Raw genomic sequence first — 15,782 nt, forward strand, 5'->3', positions numbered from 1 at the left:
GTATCGGCAAGGCTAGTGCACGCCGCAGCAATAGTCTAGGCTCCACACACACGCGACATGCAGTGCAAGATTCCAAGAAGGCCTGCAAAATAGCACCCAAAAGCCACTCTCGCCTCTTCAGCACCACTTTCAAGTCAGGTATCCTGGCTTAACTGACAACCAATTTAAACACCCCATTTATTTTGCATCAGGGCAGCAAAGAGCTCCGGTATCTCATGGTGGGCATGGATGACCATCGATCGTTCTGATTTACTATGGTTTTCCTTAGTGCAAGCTTCGCTCACACACGTTAACCCTGCAACACAGGAAGGGGCAGTGCAAGCTTCCATCGCACACAGAACTAGTCTAGCACAAGCAGCAGTGGTGACACCTACTGACCAGTCACAGTGTGGCCATGGCTAAGGGCTCAGCGGGTGCAGCCAGTGGTGTAGCAGTGCCACCCAGCGGTCAGGATTCTCATGTTATATGCACTGCAAACCAACTGGACTGGAGTTTCTTAAACATATTTGAAACGTCAAGCATCCAAGTGGAACCTTCTTGGCCATTTAAAGTTTGGCTTCGAAATGACAAATTGTTGGATGACAAAGGAACTGGTGGGATCTCTTAAGACCGGCCTTTCCACGAGGCTTTGGGTCTAAACTCTCTGGTTAATACGTCAGGAAAAATATATACATTTTCACGCGGCCTCTAGGGGAAAATATAACTTTTTGCAATGGGAATGTCTTTAAAGAACTGTCGGATGCTCCTTTGCGAGGAGAAAATGCATGATTTAGAAAGCCACAACAATGCTTGCGTGATGTGGCCACGGTGCAGAGGAAAAGAGGGTCAACCAGGCCAAGAAGGCAAGGGGAACTCAGGAGCGGCAGAGCAATGTAATACAGAACTTCGTAGTGAAGCATGGCAATGGGGAGTTTCCACCTGCGTTACTTGTATGATCTTTGTGCACGAACATCTGCTATGTTTGGGGATTCACGTGCACTGTCACCTAACAAAGACATTGGGCCTCATTACGAGCTTGGAGGTAGCCTTGCTGGTTTTACCGGCAAGGCTATCTCCAAACTCATCTGGGACCGGCACCCGCGAATGGGCAATTACCGGTCTATTCCGGTCCAGTCACACCCGGTAATTGCCCTTTCGCGTGTTCCGGGCCCAGTGCATCCCCATTACCATTTGAGCCCCGTAGGGCTCAATGGGAATGGGGAGGGTGGTAGCACCGGTACCGTTAGTAACGGTACCGGTGCTACCATCATGTTCAGCTCGTGGGTGCCGGTACAGCCACCAGGTCATACCTGGTGGCTGCAAGGGCACCCGGGAGCAGAACTCCTAGTATGCAGGTACGGTAGCAACAGTGCCAGTAGCAATACCGGTGCCGTTGTTGCCTTACTGCCATGCTTGTAATGAGGGCCATTATATTTACCAACTTGCCCTCCCAACACCAGATTACGCTTAGAGATGAATCATCAGTGAATCTCTGATGCAATAGCAAGGAATCCAGCCCGCTATTGGCTTCGATCATGGGCGTAATTTTAGGGCGGGACAGGGTTGTTTGTGACAACTTCATGGCACACCATTTTGTCCCCATTCATTTGGCTGGGGAACCTTTTCTTCAGATGTCATGTCCCCCCGCCCCCCAACATTTTCAGCAAAGTTACTCCACTGGCTTTGGTTATGGTCTTCCCTACACTTGGGTAAATACAGAGAGGCAATAACCGTTGCCATTTAAATGGTGTGAAGGAATTCAAATGGTGTATGCATGTTCGATCAATGCTGTACCAGCTCGGACTGCAAATGACCCATCCCATGAAGTCAATTCTAGCTTGTAGGCATGAAATAATGCTTCGGAATAGGGAGGCTGTGGCTTGCTACACTCGGCACTCAGTACTGGATCAGCAAGAGGGAATTTGGATATGAAAATGATCTTGATAAAATCTCCTAGTTTCGCACATTCCCCCTTAGTAAAGTTCTGACTAGGACTCTTGCCACGGTTTCACCGCCAGCTAATTTGGGACAGTAGTACTGAGGTTTGTCCTATTTGTTTGAATATTAGGGAAGACATTGTACACTTCCTTTTCATATGTCCAATGTATAATAGAGTGAGGGCATGATATGTAAAACCATTATAGCATCTGTGTTCAAAACGCCAGATAAGTGATGCATTGGATTTATGCAAATCTACTGAATGGGACCTAGTGACATGTACTGTTTCTGATCATTTGCACAGGGCATGGACCAGCAGATCAAAACACCTTAAGCGGAACTTGACATAATAAATCTATAGAGGCCCTTGCTCATGTTAAGGGAATTTCCATTAATATATTACTACACCATCTTTATCAAGTACAAGCCCCTTAGTAGAATTATTTGATAGGTTGATTGCGTTGGCACTATGCACTTTACTTAGTTGAATACCCATCTATAAAAAGGGCCAAACAATCATGTTTTGTTATGACCCCGCAATAATTAATTTGATTAACAATGTTGTGGTAGAGCTGAGGTCTGTGGGGATATAGGGGGCCCTATGTCTCACCACCTCTCTCCCTCTACTTGTGGCATTCCCCAGGGATCTATTCTTTCCACCCTGGTTTTTCAACCTCTACTTGGCTCCTTTTTGTCCACCTGATATCTACCTTCTCCTCTAACTCTTAGTGTTATGCGGATAACACTCAGCTTTCCTTCAGGCTCCCCTCAGCCTCCTCGCTCGCTCATTCCAGATAGTCTATCAGAGATTCAGGATTGGTGCGCCTGCAACGATCTCTGCCTTAATACTAGTAAGAAGGAGACCCCTGCCCCTGCTTTCCCTCTCTCTCACTCTAGCCATCCGCATTGGGCCCTCTTCCTTAGCCTTCCTGCGAGGCAGAAAACCTTGCTGGCATCTTCAACTCCAATCTCTCTTTCTCTCCTCCCATCTCGGGCGTCACCAACAAGTCCCACTACAAGCTGCACCTCCGCAAAGAGGCTCTTCCCTTTCTCACTTTCCCCCAGAAGCTCACGGTCTCCAGAGCCCTGGTTCTCAAAGGCTGGAATACTGCAACAGCCTCTTTCTCAATCTGCCTTCCTCTACTCTCCACACTCTGGAACTAATCCGGAACAGGACTGCAAGACTTATCCTTGGCCTCAAGCTCAGGGACCGTATCTCTCCAGCCCTGAAATCTATCCACCGTCTCCCGGTGGCAGCAAGGATCAAGTTCAAGACCCTCTGCATTGTCCACAAGGCTTTCTGGGGCCAGGGCCTGCACTATATCCAAAGCTCTTCCAAAATACCTTCCTTCTCGAGCCCTTTGCTCAGCTACCTCCAACTCTCTAAGGGTTCTCCAGGCAGAGAGTGGGGTGTAGATCACTCTTCTCTGCAGGTGCCTCCCTCTGGAATGGCCTCTCTGCCCCTCTCAAACTGGCGCTGGACCACCTGAAGCTCCGGAAGAAGCTCAAAACATTCCCCTTCTCCTCTGCTTTCTCTCTCACCTTTCTCTGCTGACCTTCCTGTCTGCTGTACAGACTGTTGCTTGGCTACCCTCAGAGTCTCACTGGGTACCAGGCTCTTTATTGATCAGTCACCCTTGCACTGCCTCCGGGCCTAGGACGCACGTAGGGGCTGTAACTGTAACCCTACAGTCCCTTTTTCTGCCTGCACTACCCAGAGCCGAGCTTCCCTGGCTGCACTTACTCAGAGCATTGCTACCCTGTTTTCCACTCCCCTCTCCCTTGCACTTCCCCTCCCTCCCTTTCCCTTTGCACTTCTCGTTCTTGCACTATCTGAATGACATAAGGCCTAGTAAGATCGTTTGTCTTGTCCTCCCTCAGTTTTCCCTCCCTTGTCTTGTTGCACCTAGAAATAGTTGTGTTCTGTGCATTATAAATGACTTAGCATATGTTTAAGAAGCATTTTACTTTTTTACCTTTTAATATTAGGTTTTTTGTAATGAACAATACTCCACTTGAAGTGATGCGGACTGCAGTTGTATTTTATATTCTGTACTGTACTATTAGGGATGGGGCCGATATAAAATTTTCAGACTGAAAAGAGGATCTTAGGAAGGAATTTCTCAAATGTCCTAGAAGAGTCGTTGCAAACCTTAAGCACCTGGGTTCACAGATGAGCCTCTTGAAACCTTAGAAACGTTATTCAGGCAGGTCTGCTTGTTGCGGGCATTGATATTATAGGAGGTAGCTCACGGGTCTAGACCATGTAGCATTGCCCCCGTTAAACACAGACGGGAAGAGGCTACACAGTCAACACATTTTAAAGTGAAATATACAAAGTTTATTGCTTTGGCATTTCCAAATCGACGAACCTGCACAGGACAAATTAGCATTTCTGTGACAGATAATTAGGCCTCATTGCTTGAAAAATTACCCAATAACGAGATTTTTCTAGAACGAGGGCTGGCAAAGTACAAAAAGTCCACACCCTTTAAACCCAAGAATTCGTTTATCCATGAAGTATAATCGGATATGGAAAAAAGATTCACAAGCCTGATTTCATCTGTGCCACTTTGAAGCACGGGAACCTGAAATAATACAATGCTAGCTATCCAGGTCAGACGAGGACGTGTGGGCACTGAGAGGCAACACAAGTGTTGACCAGATAATGAAGTCTGAGGCTATGACGCTTTAGGGAATGAACCGCGGAAGTGGGCAGAGCCTACAGGGATTCCTTATGGGAATTCAGAACGAGAACACTCGCCCTTAGCGCTTGCACCTCAATTAAAAATCCAAAAGTTTGATCGGACAGTATCTGAAGAAAACAAGCAGATACTATGTATCTAGCACAGACAAGCCCGCAAGTGTGTACTTTTAGGAGGGGTTTGCGAGGAGAATAGCCGAAATGGAGAAACCCCAGTTACTGTGCCATAAGGGTCTGTGCATAATAATGATGGAACGAGAGCATGCAAATGTGAGGCAACTGTGTTATTTGCTAGGGCACCAAAGGCTGCGGGTGGCCCAGATGAGGCATGAGCCCCATAAAATCTAAAGCACGGTTCAAGGAGTTCTCTAGGAGCAGCGTGCAAGAAATTACTCCCAGGGACAACACTCCAGCACTTTTGGCGATCCTTTCACTCGTACTTGCAGGCCCACTCTGACTCCGAGACTACTAGAGGTAACCCAGGTACAGGGTTTCGACATCATGAACTACGTTCAGCAATGCAGGCACATAAAAAAACCCGAGGTGGGTACACGGTCTTGCTACCAATTGGCTGCAAGGCTGCAATGATCTTCGTTTTCAATGCAGTGTCAGTTCCACACGCAATGCAATATGTCAATAAAGAAATCTAAAAAAAACCTAAAAGATCCAAGCATTTAACATAAGAAATAATTCCAGAACCAATGGCTAACAGTAAAAAAAATTCAACTACACTTTTAGAAAAGTCTTAGGAGAATGCCCACTTCCACCGCCCAGTGGATGCTGTGTTACTTGCTTGGCTTTTGAAAAATTTAAGAGATCATTTTAGCTATGTGGCTTTCCAAAGCACACTAGTAAAATGCACAACGGCAGATGCAGTTTTTGGCATCGTAGTATTCAGCAGCAGGAAGGTTAAAAAGTAATAATTCACATCTCCAGTTCCAGGTATTTGAGTCGTTCATCAGAGTGCATCGTGGGAGATGAGGTTTCTGGCTGCTACGTATTATGAGAAACCTAAAGGTGTCCCACACGCTAGTCCCCAGGGATCTATCATCCGGTTGGCCGTGACACGGCCATCGCTTTTGGATCCAGTTCCTGGGGGTGGACTTGTGCGGGAGGATCACATGGATGAGTGGTCCTCGGGGAGTGGAAGTGGGATGCTGGAGGGTGAGATGCGGTATCCCCTTTCCAATAACACCTTTTCCCATCCTACCAGGTAGGATACGTAGGAACTCAACCCTCCCCTTTCCCGACACAAACTAGTTCTCACAGACAGTTCACTGTGAGCGACAACAGAATAACATCAGAGCTATTCCTGACATGTCCCAACACAAGGGTCAGGCAATTGCTGATAATTACACACCTGATTTCCTTCACACTTCCCCACCCGGATAAAGAGCGGAGCACCAAAGCACACTCTGAGCGAGGCAAAACACCTGAGGAAGCAGCAGTTCCGAGATGGCAGGCGAATACGAGGAGAAAGACAGCAAGACCAGAAAGGGTTGCAAGGAGGGAACTGCCCTTGGCCTTTTCAGAGGAAGAAAACTGTTACTTCATGAGCCCCTGAGATTAAGAAACTTAAGACCGGGAATTAAAGCTGAAGAAAGGTGCATTGTGTGTCGAAGGTACCCAGGGCTCTCCCGCATCAATAGCCGAAGCGGGGAAGAGCAATTGCCGCCGTGGTGCTGTCCTTGGCTCCGACAACAAAGCCGCTCTGTTAAATCAGCCAAGCCGGTGAGTCTGGGAGACTGATAGCAGACCGGTCTGTGTTAGAACCAAGGTTGCAAGCAGCGACATTGTCTGAAGAAATCTGCAAAGAACAGAGTTTAATGGGTATGTGATAAGCGATGCAAATATAATTGAATATCCAAGGAGTGACTGAACTTTTTGAAACCAAGGTGGAAGCCATATACAGAGTTGGCCGGTGCCACGAGGGTGCTCATTCAAAATGTCTCTGTTAGATATCCAACTGAGAGGGTAAAATTGTAAACTGTGAAATCAAAGTGGTCCTGCAACGGGTCAATCCAAACCCTGTGCACATTCGAAAGTCTTTGATAGTAAATAAGAATTGTAATTCTGAGGGAGACCATTGTGAAAAGGGGATCTGAGCCCGACTGAGAGGGATCCGGGGTGAAGAGTGAATCGCCCTATTTGAATACTTGGAAAGGAACCTTTTCGTTTGTTTGATACATCAGGCCCTCTGGATCAAGAGACATTGATAATTTAAGAGACTTGGGCACAGAAGGCCCTGGTGCTTGTAATAGAACTGTGTCCTCATGCCAAAGAAGCCCAGGAGTGTGCTATGCTCTAGTGAACCACCTTGTCCCATGCTGAAAATGTTGGGAAGGGAGGCCAACGGCCCGACATCATTTTGTGAACTCTTTTTCATGAACACTTCCTCACACTATTAGTAAATTAGCGGTAAGTATTGGCAATCTTTTTTTAGTATAGGCCCTTTTATTTTGACAAGACTCCACTAGGACTGCATAATTATTATTTGATGGTTGTAGTGTGCTCCCATCTTAGATAGGTGTTTATCACACCCTTGATAAGGTTCAATAAACACCAATGAACTGTGGACACTTGTGTCCGTCTTACTTTGATACCATGACTCCCTTACAGTATCCACTTTCTAAGGTAGTCTGGAAAGTTCTGGTTTTAGTCTTTCTTCCATCAACAAAGCATAGTTTCTGGCTCTGTGTTTTGGTGGGATAACAGCACAAGAACAATTAAAAATGCATATTATGTGTTCAAGTCTTCCTACAGCTCAGCACAATGCATTGTTGGAGATGTAGTGCTTTCATCTGGTGCGTGCCAAATGGCACAAAATACCTATAAAGCAGAGATCCCCACATGACATGTCGTAAAATGTAGCAACCTTGGTGGGAAGTACTGTGCACCTGTAGAGGAGCAGGTAGACGCTATCTCGCCGGCTCCCGCCCCTCACCACCGTCATACTGGAACAGTCGGACAAAAGCAATAAATGGGACCTCCTGCAATGTTCCCATACCGCATTGAGTGCATGAGAGATGATATGCACTCAGACAGCCATAAAGAATCTACCCTTGCACTGAAAGTGTAGGAACATGTCGTACGGAAGAATATTACATGGAAGGATGTCACCAGCCAAGAGGTCAGAATGCATCAATGAATATTATGGACAGACGTTAAAGTGAAATCGGACAAAGACAAAGCGATGTCATAAAGAAGATATATGAACCTATGCTGAAACGATATGAAAATACTAAGTAGTAATGATATAATTAAAGTACTAAGAGTAACATGTAGCTAAAGCTAAAAGTAATCATGGATCTAATGAAGATCAAGTCATTTGCTGACCAATAACTAAATCCGCAGTAACGCATGGTAGAAAGAAAACATATAGAAGCTTACTATTGAGGAATAACATGGCAAGGACGGCTATAGTAGGAAAAGGGACGCTGACTCATGTCAAACTTAACCAAGCTACCTCAGACAGGCAGAGGCTGCAGAATCAGGAGACGCACAAAAACAGCTATGTGTGCAGAGCTGATGATGAGTCAAGGTTGTTCTAGAGTTAAGGATACTATTTTTAAAAGATAAGCACAGAGCACAAAGGGAGTACATGGATAAGCTCTGAATATGGGACATTCTTCATAGATCGAAGATGAAAACATCTGTGAGAGCCAAACTGCAGGTCATTTAAAAGTATACAAAGTTCATATGAGACAGAGGGAGCAGGTCTCTAGAGGCCGAGAGAAGCAACAGCATCTGGAATAATTAAATCAAATAGCAGTAAATAGAAGGCTGAACTGGACACACTTGAGGTCTCATCACACGTGACTCAGAAGTCGAAAACAAGGGCTATTGATTAGAGCCTTAATCTAAGATAGTGGTGTGCTCATTCTCCCTTGAATGTTCAAGGACAGCGAGCAGGCAACAAGGCCAACTACAAACGGAAGACTTTGGATTGTGGCCTACAGATGAGAGATGATGGACTAATTGGGAGAATGGGGAGCAGTCTGATGGGATTCAAACATCTAAGTTTTGTTTCACGTACGTGCAGCTAAGCAGCCAAAGGTCCAAGGTTGGGATAGCATGCCAACCAATCAGTGGGTATGAGGGACAACCTAACATGAAATGTAGCATAGACCAATCCACTGTTTTGTCCTCTATAATCAGTACTATACTTATTTAGAGGTAGTTCAAGGTGTGCCCTACAGATAAGGGGTGGCCAAAGAGGTACTAACCCTTATACTTTCTATAAGTAAATGTTCCCTTAACTATTCCCTTCCCTTCCCTTGATAGGTTTTGTATTTTGGCACGCAGAATGATGTCATAGAGGATGCATATTGGGATATAAGACCTCCATGTAATCAAGCGTCTATGTGAGTGTACATGCATCAGTCCGATGTCTGCTAGTTTGCCCTGCCCTGATAATAAAGTAGTACTTTGCCATATTCATTGAGTCTGTCCAATTGTTTGGTTTGAGATTATTTATTTTTTGTATGTACATATTTATTATCATTTTGACAAATAACATTCAGTATTACATCACATTTTACACATAACTATACATTGAATTCACAGCAGATGAAAATACAGCTGCACAAGCCAGTTAAAGAAAATGGGTCAAATCCAGGAATCTATCCCATATTCCTTCGTAAAGGTACCTTTTCTTGCTCCTACATAAGATCACCCTTTCTATTTTTGAGATCATTATTGTAATTCCATCTAGCACAAACAGATGCTTCAGGGTGCTAGAGCATATTTGGTAGCAGTGCGGATGGTTCCAGTCGAGTCAACCTAGGCCAGATCCAGACCCCGGATGCTTGGCTACTCCCGCCACTAGCCAGAAGACCGCAGAGCTTCCTGTGGAGATTGCCGCACAGTCACATGTAAGAATAATTGGTCGGCAGAAGAGTTGATGAAGTTCCTGTCCGGTCCCCGCAGGTGCAAGGGTAGACTGGCCTATGGGGAACTCTGGAGATTTCCCAGTAGGCCGCTGCACCCTGGGCTGCTTTTCTGTGGTATTTCTACATTTTTCCATAGGAAAAATGGTTGGGCCTCTTTTGGTTCCCAGTATACCCCTGCGCAGGTGCCCCGTAGACAGAAGGCGAACTGGACGGTTGAGGGAGAGTCAATGCCGGGGGACTCGAGCTGAGTCACAGATGTAAGTAGAACAACAAAAGTGGCAAAAATAGGGGGAGTGGCTGGGTTATAAATATTAAGTGTAAAAAGTAACTGAATTTTTTGGGGAAATTATAAAGAGAAATAAATACCTCGATTCCTGGTTCCAAGGGGACAGAAGGGTACGCACTAAAGTAAAGGGTATTAAGGATTCCTGAGGCAAGGCCCGCACTAGAGTGTGTATCGAACTCCAAGGAATGAAACAGAGAAGAGATACATTTACTAATATAGTAAAGGAATGCATACGCAGTAACATTTTAAAAGTGCACGTGTGCGGTTTTTGAAACTTTTTTTTGTTGTGTTTAGGCCGAATATAAAATGATATTACAAAATCGAAGAGATTGGTGAAAAATGTGAACTAAGATTGATGGAAAATGTACCAGAGTGAGAAAGAAGATCCATCCTATAGGGAGTGGATCCTAAGTCAGCATAAAGGGGGAGATAAAATACCTAGGGCTACCCTTCCCGCTCCTGAAGAGAAGAATGCAGATAAAGTAGGCAAGGGATTTTACCCATGAAAGGCATTAAAGGGAGCAGTGGGGTATATGTTAAACATATGCGCCCCCCACTTATACCAGTGAGGATAATGCGGAAGAGAACAAGAGCAGAGAACGCAAAGATCACCAGGTCTGGGAGTGCCACGGCACAGCCCTCACCCATCAGGGTGAATGTTGTGCCGGGGCTTGCAGGGCGAGAAGGAAGCGCTCAGTGGGGGTTGGAGCGGACCATGACATGCAACATGTGTCACACGCCACGTTCAGCTCCAACCCCTTCTCTGGCTTCTTGGCGGCTCATTTACAGGAGCCAGGAAGCTCTCCCAGTTTCCTGGTTCATGTTTGTGAGCAGCACAGAGGAGCCGAGGGTGGCCTAACGTAACAGAACGAAGCTTGAAAAACAGGTAATAAGGCTTTTTTTAAATGATTTATATTTTGCATGTATGAAGTGCGTCCGAGATGTCTGTATGTGCTACGGGTCTGAGCCATGGGTAAATGAGATGAAATGTGATAGGTGAATTTGAATGTTCTGGGTGGATAGGTATGTGTCTGTGTGGAGAATGCAGTGTGAGTGGATGTAAGAGACGGTGTATGAGTGAGTGACTGGTGGGTGAACGAGTATGAATGTGATGGCGTTTTTCATTGCTCTAGATAGGTACGAGTCTGTGTTGAGATTGCAGTGCAAGAAGTTGTATGGGTCAGTGAGTGGTGTGTGTGGAGATGTATGGGTGGGTGAGGGGATGCGTGTAAAGCCATGGGAGACTGGGGATCACTAGAGCATTTTTGACACATCCTTCATTGACTTTGCATGTTTTACTGGTATTTTCGGGAAAAGCCAAGTCCGTGTGTGTACCTGGCTAGACTGGAATTTTGGTACAGCCAGTCTAGCAATTGCTTACTGTGGCATGACATTCATTACTCGGCATCTTTGATAAAGCAAGCAGTCTGTATATTTCTTACTGCACCATAACTTTTTATTAACGAAGTATCTATGATGAAGCAAGGATGTCAAGTGTTCTTATGGGTCTAGACTGGCTTTCATTGGAATCGGTTTGGACATGTTTTCTTATTGTGACATGCCACTTTTAATGGGCAAACCAACAGGAGTATTTTCTTACATACATTGGAAGAGCCAGATTTGTGCCTAGTGACAGTAATGATACTATAAAAAAAAAAAATCTAAAAGCTCAAATGAGTATGTTCTTATATAGGAATACTAGCATATGTTGGTGGAGTTAGCATGGAAATGTATGGGCACAGCCAGCATGAAAATGTTTTTTATACAGGCACATATTGAAGGGACCGACATGACAATGCATTGGCAAATGCACTTGTGCACTTTTGGTGACTTGCATCTATTATAATAATAATAATAATAATAATTTGGCATTTATATAGCGCTACGAACCCTCAGGTATCTGAGCGCTGCTTATTATTACCGACGGTGTGTGGTGCTTATTTATCGACCTCGGATGTCAAAGCGAGCGCTCAACTCGCTGTGCCACTTGACCGACTTGTACTTTTTTCCATGAGTTACCCTAGACCCTACAAAATCGATTGCAAACTGTATGGCCTTAGCCCCAAATGTTCACAGAAAGCATGCTGTGTAGTGCACTATTTTAACCCATTATTCTTAACATTTTCTCATGGGAGGGTGAAGACTACCCCACTCTCCCTCCCCCACATCCGTATTCGTCAGTTCGGGCCTCCTCGCTATGCTCGGTCGCAATAGCATACTTGTGGCAAATATTTACACCCTCCAATAAAACAACTCACATTTTTGGACCAGGCACCGCCCCCTTTCTACGCTAGGTGCAACATTTAAGCTTTGATTAAAAAACATATTTACTTCATTCACTTGGAGTAGTGCATGCCCCTGCAGCGACATAATCATAATGGACATTGCGCACATGTGGTGGGTTCGGGCCGGTCCGGGATGTGGCGTACCCTGTGCTTTGTTAAGGAGCTTGGGGAGGGGGGTGGGCATGAGCATGCCTCGCAGGGGGGCCCTTAAATATTGTGCTATGCAACTGATTGGGCTCTGGTCACCTTGAAAACATTCAAGTGGGATGTGAACGGTTGAGAGGGACCACAAACTCTTCCAGGTCTTGTGCAACACTGTTTAAGAAAATAAGCATTGGGCACAGAGTTGCAGAAGTGAGAGAGCCATGGAATGACCCACTCCTCCCCACTCAAAAGCCTTTGTGGAAGCATCATTCATTGGCCGGTCCTGGGTGGGAGGAAGGGGGGGGGGTCATTAAAGCCCCTTGCATAGAGCGCTCTTAAAATCATATATGCATTGAGTCCCACTCTTGAGGGAAGTGGGAAATGGACAAATCTATGCATTTACAGCAGCAAACAATTGACATTTCGCCGAAAAAAAACTAACTTGTAGAGAAAAAGAATCACCAGAAAGTAAAAACATTTGGAAACATATCGGTAGCACAAGACTATTTATGGTCTGGACCCATCAACAACTCAGGTTTCGTATCTTCCTCTCCCTCAACACTGGCTTCCTGCCTTGCCTCTCTTTTAGGACCAGGCGCCTATAGGCTTCCAAACACAATGGCTGAAGTGGCTTTACAAAAACCACTGTTACATTACCAATGCTCAAAAGAAGGGCAAAACTCATAAAACTAAAACTCACTTCACACTGGGGTCCACTGAAAACTAGAGACTAGGACTAGGATGAGCAACTAGGGCCAAGGACAAGGACTCAGATGAGAGTCTAGAGCTAGGAAGACAATCTAGGATGCAGGCCAAGGGATAAGGAACTAGGTTGAGAGACTTGCAGGAGAAACTACGACTAGGATAAGAGACTAGGACTATGGAGAGCGAGATGGGAGACTCAAATGAGGGAGGAGGATGAGGGAAATGAACTAGTATGGACAAACAGGATGAGAGATTCAGACTAGAATACGAGTCTAGGATGATGGATTCGTGTGAGGGACTAGGGAAGGAACTGGGGACTATGAAGAGAGCCTATCACAAGTGTCTAGGACAAAGGGGAGAGACTAGGCCTAGAGAGCTGGATGACAGATAATGGTCTACAACTTGGATGAGGTACCACTATGCTAAAGGTTGAGGATTGGGGACTAAAATGAGAGTGAGAGACTAGGGTGAGGGATTACGACGAGAGACTGTGACAAGGGACTGACTTAGAATCCATACATTACAGGGCTGTGTGGTTTTCTTTCGTTTACATGTGTCTGCTGCAAGACATGCCAGCAAAAGAAAGAATGGTGAGCAGCAGGACAAAAAAAATAAGCCTGTCTATTTTATGCATGCCAATAGCATTGTCAGTTGCCATGCCAATCAAATATTCTCCTCCTCAACACTCCTTGCCTTTTTACTCCTCTTTGCAGATTTAAGACCACAAGGTGGTGCTCAAGCACTAACAGGCGCGGGCCTTTTTGCTGCAGCACTTTGGCCGCATAGCCCCTTCGGCACGGCCAGAGTGGCGCAACAGCCAATTCGACACCGTCCATTCGGCATGAGTGTGATTTAGGTGTAGCTGCTGACATTTACTAGCTGTGCAGAAATAGCCACTGCACCAAACGGGCAATAATTCTGACATTTATAAAAAAAGAATCTAAATGCACTATGTGGCATTTGAGCCGGGTTGCATGTCTTCTAGGCACAGCAATTAGCCACATGACCAAGCAGGGCATATAGGCGGGGGGCACTTCTTCCATACTTAATATGCAATTATGCATATATTGATTTGATGTATTGATTTATAGAGCGCTTTATATGCAATGCAAGTGTAAAAGTTGTGCATCGCAAAGTTATGAGCTCAGTTTGGTTTTCTGGCTAACTACTGGGCCTTGAAGACGAGAGACCCGGTTTCGGATGTCACCAAATACAGGTGCACATTTCTTTAACATAGAATAGGTTTATGCACCCATGTGGCTGGAGCCGATAGATCCTTGCATCCGATAGCCACGGCCAACAGGGCCCACCGACAAGGTACCTGTGGCAAAAGAGCTGCACCAACACATGCAGTGTCAAGAGTGCCATGCCAAAACGTCCAGCTTTGGAAACAGCAGGCCACCTTGTCCACTGGTTCATCTAGTTGGCTGCGGGAATTATAGCCCGCAAACATCTTCAAAGGGTTCATATATCATTTTCACTGCACCACAGGAACGTAGGCCAACAGGACTGGTAACGGACAACCTCAATCCTGCAGAGGTCAACTCCATATGCACATCAGGGCCGTATCGGGTTGCAACTGGCTCTGCTAGACGAAAGGAGCACCTAATGAAGGTTACTGGCGTGAGTCAGAGAGCGGTCTTCATTCACCTGGATTTCGTGCATTTGATGGGAATTGCATAAAAGGTCCTGGAGTGGATGAGGATGGTCTCGTCAGACAAACACCAGCATGTAGAAATGTAGATCACTGGCCATCCAGGTCACCGGTGCTAGGCTGGGTCTTAACCTTGGCCTTGCTTGGCAACTTCTAATTGAGGTAACTGGCAGAAGTTGTACTGAGGTAGAACATCAATTCACACTTCTATGCCAACCAATATCCAACTAGTGACCCAACACACTGGAGCAGGGAAGCAACACCTGAAACCTCAAGCAAAGCAATTCTGCTTGCTCAGCCGGCTATTCTGGCTTGAATGAAAGCAGGAAGGAACCAAGCTGTGGGAGGGGAAGGCAATATTTGATAGCAACCTTAAGCTCGTCCTCCAAAATTGCCAAATGGCACACATTTACAACTGTCAAGCTTCAAAAACATTCAATTCCAACGTCCACCCAACACTGGCACACAAGCAGGGCAGGGAATGGGCAGGAACAAGACAGCGGTGCTCCGTCCACAGACCATGGGGCTTGCCCACGACACTCGCAGATCTGCTCTCAAGCTGCCTTATCGCACGGACGTGCAACCCACACTTCAACAAGAAGGCAGCTTTCAGACGACTCTGCAGCAATGCCAAGTCTTCTGAAAGCGGTCCGGTCTGCTTGTTGAAACGCGGGTTGCTTGTGCGTGTGATAACTCAGCTTCAGAACAAGATCCTCCCTGAAAGCCAAGTTATCACATGCATAAACAACACACAGGAAACTGAATACAGGAGCAGCCAAAGCCCCTCAAACCAGTTGCAGCTGTCCAAACTGGTATGTATGTCCTGCAGTGTACAGATATTCTTAGGGTGTGTAGTGTGACCAATCAAAACAGAGCCCAATTTCCATTATTCTCTCAAAGGGGTTTCTTACTGAATCACTCACTATAAAACAAGTTTAAAATGTAAAATTGTGGCCATTCTTATGATCCCATAATGCGCTTCACTGTCATGCCAATTGCCTAGTAAATGTGTTCAATTGCCAGCACTGCGCATACGTCCGAGCAAGACCCGAATGTCGAGACCGCACTAGGGTAGCTCATTTACAGGAAACCGGATTTGGCGAAAAAGAAAATCTGCAACAACAAAAAGCTACAAACTAAACACCTGAGCAAATCCAGCGATTGATAGGTCCACTGTACACTATGATCCCGGCAG

The 15,782-nt window shown here is 45.7% G+C and overlaps 1 protein-coding gene across 5 annotated transcripts in view; it reads right to left on the reverse strand.

Annotated features, from left to right (window-relative positions):
- Positions 1–15,782, reverse strand: part of ZBTB7B (zinc finger and BTB domain containing 7B) — a 290,026-nt gene that overhangs the window by 158,058 nt on the left and 116,186 nt on the right. The window lies entirely within an intron of this gene.

This window comes from Ambystoma mexicanum, chromosome 1p (genome assembly GCF_040938575.1).
Source record: "Ambystoma mexicanum isolate Mex_15411 chromosome 1p, UKY_AmexF1_1, whole genome shotgun sequence".
NCBI classification, from domain to species: Eukaryota; Metazoa; Chordata; class Amphibia; order Caudata; family Ambystomatidae; genus Ambystoma; species Ambystoma mexicanum.